Here is a 12,588-nt window from a genome sequence, read left to right on the forward strand (position 1 = left end):
TACATTCAGCTTCAGTCTGAACTTCATCTCATAACCCAACTGTAATGGGGCAAATTGAAAGACCAAAGCCAACATATAAGAAGATAATATGGTTCACATCTAAAATTTGGAGCTCAGGTCTGTGTGGATCCTACCTGCATTTTTAGATTTTTGTATGTGTGTGTTCTTGAGACGCTGCATTTGAAATATATACAGGAAACTAAGCCCAGCTGAGAAGATTATAACTTGTAAACATTTTCCTGTGTATGTTTTGATAGAATGGTATGGGGGCGGGGGGCAGGGCTGTGGATTTAAAAAATACTTTTATGCTTTCGTAACACAATCCATAGTCCATTTTAGACTTAGTTCTGATTAAACAAAGATATTCGGATATGCTGTGGAAGTTCGCAAATAATGAAAGAGGTTCACTAGCATCGCAATGCCAACACTCCAAAGCAGCGCAACCAAGTGGGACAGAATACACCCTACTTGCTTGGGTCAGTTTGTGGTTTGTTTTTTTTTTTCCCCAGCTGCTATACAGTGGCTTTAAAGGTTACTTCTTGTGTCATTTACAGTTGTCTTCTTCCATATAGGAGCGCTGCAGGGAAGAGTGTGCAGTGGAAAGGGCCGGTTCTGCAAACAGCAGGTGCAAGGACATGGCCTACCTATTGTCTGTAACATACTGTCTTATATAGTCAAACAGGAACCTCTCTTTCATCTCTTGCAGCCTTGGGTATTAGCATATATAGGCAATGAGTCCAAACCAACAGGGAGCCGGAGGGTAGATTGCACATCTGACTGTGAGAGCCATCATCAGGCCAAGTACTCCATCAGGCCAGTTGGAAAAGCATCTTGTTACTCAGAGGTAGGGCTGGATTTATGTTCTGCCCAGCACACTCATTTAGAGAGGGAGGATTAGATAGCTCATAATATAGCTGTTGATACGCTTGAGCACTGAGGGGTTACTAGTCCTTTCTGCTGTACTCAGGGTAGCGAGCGTGTGAATAGAGGGTAAGGACTTGGCTGCAGCCCCAGTATCCCCAAACCGGCTGAGTTATTCTAGCAAAGTAGCATAGACCTCTGTGGAGCACATTCTCCGCCCATTCACATGCATGTATGTTCTGTTGGTCCTGGAAAACATTATGCCTCCTGTGATTGCTTTCTCAAACAATGCTCCTACTTCCCTAAGATTTAACAGCTGAATTGCAGTTGTGGTTCTTAGATCTACCTTTCTTAGATCTCCAGTTTGCCCCATGGCCTCTTTCATCTTCCTTTCCCAGGGCCCGGGACAGATTCTGAGCTTCCTGCTAGCTTGCTGTTGCTTTGTATCTGCCCTCAGATTGCAGGTGCTGGTGTTCTGACAGTCTACCCAAATCCTTCGTTGCTCAGAGGAAATAATAACTCTCATTCAGCTGCTTTCTTAGCATTTATTGTGACATCCGAAGACAAATGCAAACTCATCTCTAGAATCATTATTCTCTTTGAAGAACAACGGATTGTCAGGGGAGACATTTTTTTGTGTGGATTCACTTAGAAGTTCTGTCCCCCAGTGTGGTTCTCCAGCTGCCCCTGTCATATCCTCCGTTGTTGTTTATCCAACTTTTAATAATTTTCTTTTCATGCTAGAAAGGGCCACATAATTTTCTCTCTGTGTGTGCATGTATTTGTATCTACTTCATGTTTTTTCATTTCTTTCAATTCATAATGTACAAAATATATAGGGAAAGGCATCCATTGCACTAAATATGTGTATTATTTATGCATGTTTTATACATATTTTGGCCTAAATTTCATTAAATGCATAGGGATTTTGTGTGCCTGCATTTTAAGTACTCTATTACAGTCTTTAAGGTATCTCTTAATCACCTCACATAATGACTAATTTTTGGAAGAGACATACTGAGATGTGAATAGCTAGGCTACACCTACTTCTGTGTAGAAACAAGTGGAGGGGAGACTGGTTGGGACTATTGAAAGAGAGAGAGACTATGGATATTGTTCTACTTAATCAAAAGAAAGAATATCACCTAATATATTACCAACAGCATTGCTTCCCACACCTGAGCATCAGCTACTTATTTATGTTTTCTGGATCACCAAAGTTACTTTGAGGTACCAGTGTAATATTTGAGTGGCTTTGGTTAAATTATTTTGATTTTGACTCATCTCCATTTCAGATGGGAGATCGGGCCTGGCATGGAATGAGCCCAGGGTGGTGTGAAACTGCGTTAACTTGCTCTATTAACATAAGCTTTCACCTAAAAGTGTTCAGATGAGATCAGCACAAGGCTTGCCATCACACCAATGTGCACAAATATGAGGGTGGAAAATTGCTTAGAGAAACTGTCCTTCAGGTTCTCTGGGTAAAGCAGGGATGGTGTTTATTCTCCTCTGAATAACAATGGCAGCTTTACCTGAGCAAAAGAAACGGAAGGAAGCAGCAGAGAGAATGTCCTTCCCGTCATGACTTTGGGTTTGACAGTTTCCAGTGGAACGAATATTTAAGCATTGGCTAGCATTCTAGAAAAAAGGTGATGACTTGCAAGTAATCAGATACAACATCACTGGTTGGGGTAGGGGACGGGGAGAAGGGGAGGGAGATCAGTGGAGAACATTGGAAAGGGGAGCCCTTGTCCCACTGGAGTCAGCGGGATTTCCGTTGGCATCTTTTTTTCAGTTGTGTGTCCCTAAAAAAAAAAAAAAAAAATGCATGGCATGCATTGGAGAGAAAAACTGGATGGTGAAGTTGCCAGGACACTAACCTGAAACACGTAAGCCCTGGGCTCTTCCCCATGCTTTGCCACGGCTCTCCCAGAGGAGTCTGGGGAAGCCATACATTCTGCCTCCCGGGGCCGGGGGGATGGAGGCACCAGTGGTCAAGTGGAGCTCAGGCAATATGGTAACAGTCACCTTCCAGGGAGGTTAGGGAGATACCAAAGTTCAATGCGATGAATGATGTTAATTGATCTAAAGGTAGAAAGCATGGATCTGTGATGAAAACGGTTCCTCATACTGGGATCTGCTATGTGCGTGCCAGATATGTGCCTGGCTGTGAGCTGCTGCACAGCTTTTCTTTCTGTATTTCATCTAAAGTTTTTGTATTGTAATAGTGATTTTTCTTCCCTGCATTAAAACAAGCGTAATCTATGTACTGTATTTATAAAATAAGGATTTTACAGGCATGAAGGACATCCATCTGTGTTACATAAGCATAGGTACCTTTTGGTTTCCTTTTGCTCCTCTTCCCGTGTTTATGCCGCACAAAGAGCTTATTAAAGCAGGTACAGTTGTGGAGATTTTAGCTTTAATCTGCACAAGATTTTTAAACCTTCTCTCACATCGTAACATGTTTAACTACTGCTTTAAAGGCAAAGAGGAATTCTGTGGCTGGGAGCAGAGGAATATGAAAGGTATAGTAGCCTTCCTGTGAGAGGAATATGATAATATTCACTGACAGAGGAACTATGAGGAACAATTATCCCAAGCTGTGTCTTTCAGACAATGCTGTCAGATTTTCCACTTCCATGAGCACAGCTGGGCATGTGGTGCCAGGGTGAGAAATTCCACAGCGGCTAGAGGCTGAGAGCATTGGGTACTGGCCTGGCCAGCAGTGCTGGAAGTCAGGAGCTGAAACTGGAAAGAAAAGAAAGATGACTTTCTACAGCTCTGAGACTGGAAGAAAGAACAGTTTTGGAACGCAAGGAAAGAGTCTTTGAAAGATGCCCCTTCCCAGACTGCTCTTCCTCAAAGACTGAGTTTGATCTGGGGGTTCAGTTTCTTAACATACCTGTACTGCCTTTGCAAGACATTTGCTCCTCTACCCACAGCTAAGGATTTGGTCTTGTGCAAATTTGCAGCTCAGTTACATACCTGGTGAAAGCTTGGGGGGTTGTTTGTTTGTTTATTGACTTTTCTGTACTGCTGGTACTTTACCTAGCGAGTTTTGTGGTTTAGATTTGTTGTGGTGGGGGAGTTTTTTGGGGGGCGAGGAGGAGGGTAGATGGAGTTTTTTTGGTAATCAAAGTACTTACCTAATGTTAGCTAACTGAATCTGGGAGCTCTGAAAGGTAAGGAGGTGTTGCAAGTCGTAATCTGGTGGGCACTGAAGTCTGAGGTTTGTTTGGATGCAGAGTTTCAGTCCCACCTGGTTTCACCGGGGTCAGCCAAGGTTATTGACTCTCTCTGACTTATATGTATAACAGCGTTTTTATTAGCTAGACTTCAAGCTGATAAAGTTGGTTGCATCCGGAGAGGCAAAAAGGTGAAGAGGTTCTGAACAAGCAAGAGGGGAGACAGTGGATTCCTCATTTGCTAGTGCTCCCAGTACTAGAGACTGCTTGTCTTGTACACATCAGCTTTTGTGTGTTGTTTGAAATATAAAATGGTAGGTTGCATGTTGCACCTTCTGCTTTGAGCACTGTGTGCTGTTCTTCAGAACTTTTTGGGCTTCTAGATGTTTAAGAATGGTTTACTCAGTACTTGAGTTTGATAATCTGTGGGACTCCATCTAAAAGATTACCTTCTTAAATTATCATATAGATTGCTTGTTACATCAGGTTACTTTGACTTTTACCTATTGCTTTGTCTTAGTGCTTAGAAGGAATGGTCTCTTTTCTCATTCTTTGTGCTAGTTGTTTCATAGAGCTGTTCCCTGGCCTACCTTTTTAATGTTTTCTAATTTCTCCGTTGAAAACTTGGGAATTCTGGATAATTCCCTAGTCAGTCAGACAGCTCAAATAATGGACCCCAAAATGTAGGCTGTTAATTATTTTTCAGTGCAATGGCGATGTAATGTGTGACAACGGAGCTTTTTGGTAACAAGCGAAATCATTTTGGACATACTGAAGACTAGAGTGATTAGCACTTAAATAACACCACGCTTCTGAGGATATCAAAACACTTCATAGCATTTAATGAAGGAGGCCTTCCTTACATACCCAAAGGATGTACTTCACTGCTGCTAGCTCTTTTCGTAGGGAAGAGAGGAAACTGGTTCAGGGAGTGGTGAGGGACGAGGCAAAGTTATAATTAGTGGCTATATTGTCTGATGACGATCTCAAACACAGGCCAAAAGAGTCTGTGTTTTAGTCCTTTGCATGAAACCCTAGAGGAGCCCATGGTCAGCAGGGAATTTCTGCAGTAACTACTGCCTTACTGGGGCTCTCCATGGCCTGACAGGAGGGTGGCTCCGGGGGAAGAAAGCCATGCCAGGGGCTCATCTGATGGCTGAAGACAGAAGGGAGAATGTGAACGCCTTGTAAAACCATGGATAGATAGCTGGTTATGGAGGGAGAGGTTGGAGGAATGCAAGAGTGAAAGGAGACTGTGCATGCTTGAGGGGGGAGACTAGCGCATGTGTGAGCCCAAAAATAATGGGCAAAAGAGAGAAAGATGTGAAACACAGTTGTATTTGCTTTCGGCTACTGGAACATGGAAACTCATTTTGTTTCTTGTGTAATCAGCAGTGCGAAACACAATATTTTGTTGTGAATGCTCAGCTCTGAAAAAAACAACCTCTCTACCTGTGTTTTGCAACATCTTTGAACTGGACACACATCATAAATATCACCATGTGGTGGCCTAACAGGATTATTTTAGGATAATGGTTAACGGGAATTTTTTAGCCTTTATGTGGAAAGAGATGAGGCCATTGGCTCCTGGTTGCTCTGGCTGATCTTTTTAGCAACATAAGAGTATTGTACTGTGAGCATCTTCCTTGTGTGCTCAGCCTATCCATGAGATAAGGAGAGCAGACCCCAGAGTCTGTCTTAAATTCCTTTGTAAATAGGTACAGCTGGTTTGCTGTTATTTTTTCCTCAGTAATTACAGTAAAAATGTACTCTTAAGTTCTATTAGGTCTTAGTGTGTTGGGCTTTTTTTTTACTTTGGCTTCATCAGTATTTTTAAATCGGTGAGAGATTTGGTTTTAAATTTTAAGGTAAAACCCCTGGGCACAGAAATACAGGATTAAATTTGCTTTCTGGGCATGAACATCACCTTAAAGTGGGAGAAGTGGGGTGGGCATGGAGAGCGATAGCTGTGGATGACACTCAGGACTGATTTTGCTGTATTAGACAAATTACCTTTTGATACCAGTATTCAGGTCTTAGGAATGGCCAGTAAGGAAGGCAGATATCTTCAGACATATATGTGTGTGACATTTAAAAATTGTATTGCTTGAAAAATACCATCACTGTTATGATTTATTCACTGCTGAAGCATACATACAGTTGAAAAAGGTCTGTGCTGATTAATGAGACAATTATACACATTAATACCAGAGTAATCAGACCTCATACTTTTAAGACACCAACAGAAAGACATGAATACGCTTTTGAAAAGCATTATCCTATCTGTAGTTGTCACTGGCTAGTTTGGCTGAGATGTGCATAACGGTAGTTGGGCTTCCAAAGTACTAAAGCACTCTCTCTCAGGACATGCCTCGTGCATGACAAATTAAGAAAATGAAACACTGATAATTTGAAAGACTTAACCAAGCCCACAAAGCAACTTTCTGTCTGGTCGGCAGCTGAAATTCGGACCCTGGCCATGGGTTCTCAGCTGTTATGCCCTGGATCCTGAAGAGGTGCAACATGAAAAGTCTGTAACCAAAAAAATTGTATCCTGACTTAGGTATCCATGTTTTGTAGCATCCTGGATACACTTTCCTGCTCTTTATACAAACTGTGGCTCTCATGCAGGAGTATTGGACACTGACATCAGATGATAAGGTGAAAGTTTTATCAGAGACTTGGAGGTTACTGGAAGTTGTCATAGGTTTGGCTATGAACAATCACACATTCAAGTCCCACTACTGCAGTCAGCCAGCAAGAGGGTACCTCTGAAAGCTCATGCATTTATTAGGTAAAACACATTTTCAGGCAGAATGACAACGCGTTTCTTTAATTCCTCCTGTGGTGGAAGGTGGTCCTTGGCCTAATTTCATGTTGTCTGTGTGCTACAAAACTGATTAACCTTGAGCTTGTAGCATTTGCAGCTGAGTTTGAAGACCGTCTCATTTAATGCTGAAGAACACTAGCGTTTCTTGTCTAAGGGATTCTTCTGCACAACAGTGTTGTGTTTGGTTTTGACTATCAGGCTGCACCACCATTCTTCAGGGCTGGCTTTAGCACACTTCCATGGCTCCTCACCGGCTCCTGAGAGGCCTTTTGGCTGTATGTTTTATTATTCTTATTTATTATTTTCAGTCTTCTTGCAGTTTTCTTTTTAAACAGTAGCCAGAGCTGACTCACTGCTGTTGACTCCATGACCTGCTTCCCATTTCAACCCCCACCTGCTTAAAAAGTTTAGTAGTTGGCAGTACGTCTCTTGGGAAAAAGCAAAATGAAAGGTAAAACTCCTTTTGGCTTGTGTGGTGGGAGCTCTGGATCTGCAAGTGAACACCTGCTTTGCTGATCCTAGGGAATCAGGATCCTGATTCCTGAATCCTAGGATCCACCTAGGGAACAGAGGGAAGACAAGGAATCTCTTTCTAAGCAAAATAACCTCCTAGAAGTCAAAACCCCATCTTCCTCGCTGTATTAGCTAGTAAGAGTACAAGTGAAAAATATCTTTTTTTTTGTTCTTCATATAAAATACATTGAAACGTCAGGAAGAAATTAAGTAGTTCAGTGAGGAGTGAGTGGTGCAGGCTATGGATTTTATTTTGGTTTTATCATCAACTCACTATGTGACTTTGATCATGCGTCTTAGTTTTCCCCTGTATTAAGAGAAGGTTGGGAAAATACGTACTGTAGTTTTTGATGTTACATTTTATTTATGTAGATTCCGAGAGACCCCGCAGTGTTTTAGGTACTGTCCGCCTATTATGGAAGTGCCACGGAGACTTCAACAACTTACAGTTTAACTAAACTGTGACAGGTAGAAACTTCATTATGCTAACTTTCCCCACAGCTAACTTCTCCCATCAAAAGCAAACCTCTGCTTTAAGCCTCAGTGAAGCACATTTCTGGATATCTGAAACGGCTCAAATAGAGCTGAAGGAATTTATTAATGATGTATTCCCTCACAGCAAACAGATTTGTGCTCTCCCATAATTAAGCGATGCAGCAGTAGGACTTGTCACCTTCCCGTTACAGAAAGTGAAAATAACCACCATAAATGTTCATTTTCTCCAGAATTAAAAGTTGTATTCTTGTTGAATCCTTGCAAGCCTTATATTAACAAAAACATATGTTTTATTTTCTAACATGTTAATATAGTTTTTTGTTTGCATTTAAATGTTCTCGTGGAGTGTTTATGCCACTCTGAAGGAAGAGCATTGTTCACCCATGAAAATCTGTAAATGAAACCAACTTGAAACAAAAGTAAAGCTAGCACATCTGTTTTAATATCTCAGAAAGTAAACCAGCTGTGTGTATATATAATATATACACGCTAGTAGTAGATGTTAAATTAGATTTTAAGAATTTGTTTCAGCTTAATAGCCTAAAATGTTATTAGTAACATAGATAAGGAAATTACTTAATAAAAAATATATGATTTTTAACCTGACAATGTCCCTCTTAATTAAGTTATGAGATCCTTAGATGAATGATGTTATAAAAGTGCAGTGTGTAGCTTCTATTATTTATAAGAGAATGCCAAAGAGCTAGCTCAAACCGATTAAAGCAAGGAAAATCTCATTGAAACTTGCCATTCTGAGCAAGTGAATGGTGAATATTTCTAGAGAATTCATACCGCCGGAGCATCTCAAACATAGTACCTAGCTAGCTCTTTTTGATGCAGGAATTGCACTTTTGAGGAAAATAATGATACTATTATTAAAATAATAAAAAGGATGGTCTTGGCAGGTTCTGGAACGTGAACAAAACCAGAAGTATTTCAGTTGTGGTGACTGATGAAATTTAAATTAGAAGTCTGGGTATCCTCACCTGCCGTACAAAGTCAGCCTTGCACTGAATTTTTTTTTGTAAAATCTTCAATTATTCCTATTAGGCAGCTAATTGAGTTCCCCTACTGAAGACCCCTTATTTCTGCTTGCCCTGAGATGGCCCAGGTAGATCTACCCTCCAGCACAGCAAGCAGACCTTTAATCTACAGGCCTCCTGATAGTGATAGCGAAGATTTTTGGGGTTGGCTGTACTCAGGCATGCAAGCACTTTGAGTTCAACCCAGTTGCGGGGCTGAGGAGGCATGATGTGTGATGCACAGCGGGGCTGTGCTGGCAGAGGGCACTGCTGAATCATTTCCGTCCCTCGCTGCGGGGACCAGGGAGGCCAACATGAGCAGCTCACCCAGCATCCCAGCTGCAAGCTCAGCCCAGCCCAGTTGTGCAGTAAACCAGCAGGACTCTTGAGAGAGTTTGTGATCTCCAACCTGTGAATTGCTTTAGGAGGTCCCATACCTCATATCTTTCTTTGTCCGTGGAGTGTGTCTTGTGGCTTTCAGCTGTTTTGAGATCGGGTATGGTGCATGGCTTTAAAGGCAGGAAGACCAGCTGCTCTTGATGTAAGAGAATTAAAAGGGTAAATATTGGTTTTGATGGTGGTTAACTTAACGTTAGTGAGCTTTTACCTCTGCCCAGTTATTTTATCAATTAGCTACTTTAGCAATTAAAATATCTACAATTTAAGCAAATAAGAAAGCTGAAACCCCAGCTATATTGACATCAATGGTAAATGTTTTCTTTCTGGGTCCACGAGTTCATCCTCAATATTCAAATCATTGAGGTAGGATTGATTAATATCTCTTACTTTCTCTTTCCAGTGCTTACCACTCTCTTGAGGGCTATAAAAATCATAAATTATGTGGAATTTCAATCAAAATGTATGCAGCACAAGCAGGTTATAGAGAAGAACTTGTAACATATTTGAAACTTTTTTTCTACTCTGCCTTCAGAAAACTCCTAAGTAACACGAATAATGAAGTAGTTCATTTTAAAGGCTTGATTCTGGGAATACTGTTGAATCACTCAAAAGATGGAATTGCTGAGCACATCTTTAAGAAAATACATGTAATATCTTAACATGATTATAATTTTAAGCTATTTTTCTATAGTAGTTCAAGCTGTAACCCCTAGAAGTGATGGAATATAATCATGTCTTACGGTGATCATGCTTGGCATGGAAAATGAACGTGTGCAAGGCTTCGGCTTAGATTAGCCATGCGCCACAGATGTGTTCAAAGAGCCCATTTCCTGTTTTGCTTTATAAGACCCCCCAATCCAATCCTGTAGAGACGTTTTTATCTGCTAATAAGCATAATTGCAGTCATTCCTTCTGTCATTTATAAAATTATAAGACGTGTATTTAGTCAGTTGTGGTGTTTAAGGCTGTTAAGTTTCCCTGACCAGAATCAAAGCTCTACTGGTAAATACTGCTTTAAGACTTCAGCGGCACAACTGGTCTCCCGGTTCTCTCTCCAATAAATCATTGGTCTGTGATGAGCCATTTACCACGTAGAGGTTTGCACCAGATGTGCAAAAAGTTCTGGTTCTCACCTCTATCCACTTCATACCATTTATGATTGCATAGAGAGCATCCAGTTTTCCTCTGAGTCTTGCAGATATGAATCTAGACCCTGAAGCCTGGAGGGTTTCAGCACTCTACATCGCTGCAAGGGGAAATGCAGGTCCAAGGGGTTTTAAGCAGAGAAACGTGGCACACAGTGTTACAAATTGGGCGGGACCCTCCCAGAGGAGTGGAAGTGCATTGAGGAAAATCTCTAAATGACACATCTTGAATGACCTCAAGAGAACGGGGCTGTCTTGCAGGCCTTCTGCTGCTCAAGGTAGCTAATCGGGCTACATCTGATTTTAGCCATCACTACTACTGCAAACCATTTGAAAACTCCTTTTTTTTCTTGTCTTCTACCATGTTTTTAAGTTGCAAATAATCAACACGATTTGATGAGTACATCTGGAGACTGGAAGTTCATTATATATTCTGACGTTACATACAAAGTGTTTGACACTCAGGCCCTGTTCTCTATTTCAAGAGTTGAGCGTATCTTTTTAAATCAATAGGAATTTTGCCATTAACTTGACTTTAAATTATTGAAAGGGCTCTTGTTTTGAGGAAAGATACCGAAATGTTCCAGAATAAGCACATCTGCTAGCCAGACGTCACTTCAAAATCCTGAGTTTAGTAGAAAGTTTTAAAGGCTTTGTGGGAAATAATGGACTGCTCTGGGGAACTGCAGAGTATTCAGATTAATCATCCAGACAGAAGTTCGTGAGTCTAGGGACTCTTCAGTATAGAAATGCTAGAATCAAGAGCAAAATGTTATGGTAGGTCACTCAGTTGTAGGAAAAAAGGAAGATAGTCCTTTTAACTTGCGAAATCCTGCTGTCTAAAGGTGTGTCGGAGTAGAATAGTTCAGGCAGGGGCAGGACCAATAAAAACTGTGACTGTTACTACATTCCCCCTCTTCGGTATTTGTTTCCTTGCAACTGCTGTTTCCTCTTCCTAATTCACGTTATAGCTGAGGGTTTTTTTGTTTATCCACATGAATAGACAAGCTCATGAAATGGTCTCAAGCAGCAAATGGCTTTGGAAGGCAGACAAAGTGAACTAATCTCCAGTTTATAAATGTATGGCGACGCTGAAAGAACAAATGCTTCAGCAAGCAGCTTTAAAGAGGAATTGGGGTGTGGAGTTTCCAAAGGAAAGGAGTTGGAGGTGACAGAGCACTATACGGCCTGAGCACAATGACACACCGAGGAGAGAAATTTGATTATCTGAAGAGGGATAATGGATGAATCAACTAGAAAAACAGACACCAGAGACAGCAGGGAGAAAAGAAAAAGAAAAGAACTATTTGGTCGTAGGAAAATAAAATGAAGAGAACTTTGCAGCTTCCCACTAGCCAGCCTTTGAAACTGAAGGGAGTATACAAAATTTTTAAAAACTCATTTGTTTCTTAGACTGCTGGGGAAAGGAGACTGGAAAGGAAGAAGTGACTCTGCTGTCATTCAGCTCAAATGGCTTCAAAGGTCTGCCTGGTGTGATAAATAGTGCAAAGCCCTTTGTGATCTCTGGATGAAAGTCATGATAGTAAGTCCAAAAAATCGTTCAAAGGCCAAGTCCAGCAATCCTCAGCCTCGATTCAAGCAAAACTGCCATTGTTTCACACATGAGTGTCTGGAAAACAGAGGATGCAGGGGCATTGAGCCAACTGTTCTTTTTTTTTTCCCCCTCCCTTTCTTTTTTTTTTTTTTTTTTTTTTTTTTTAATTTATTGTAGAAAAAAGCTGAATGGCTTTTCAGGGTGGAGGAAATTGTGAGAAAGGGAGGGGGCCACCCACTTGTAATTCAAGGCTGAGTAGATCCTCCACTCTCTTTCTACCTGCCCCCAATTTACCTTATACTTTGCATCATTCATTTGAGGCCAGTCTTTCAGCCCGAAAGGAGAACTTTGCAGAGAGTTACAGGCAAGCAGTCTGAATGGAAACTGTTCTGCAAACTTAATTATAGCATTTGCAGTTAAATGCAAGCTAGTAGCAAAGCAGTGGGATTAGCCGGGCGTTCAGCAGAGGGAGGCCAGGTACAAATGCTTTGGTAGTTAGATGGATCCAAATTTGAATTAAACAGCTTTTTAGCATCTTAAATATTCTCACCTCTGTTTCAGGATGTATTCCCCGTTTTTC

Source organism: Egretta garzetta, unplaced genomic scaffold (genome assembly GCF_000687185.1).
Source record: "Egretta garzetta isolate BGI_Z169 unplaced genomic scaffold, ASM68718v1 scaffold320, whole genome shotgun sequence".
In the NCBI taxonomy this organism is placed as follows: Eukaryota; Metazoa; Chordata; class Aves; order Pelecaniformes; family Ardeidae; genus Egretta; species Egretta garzetta.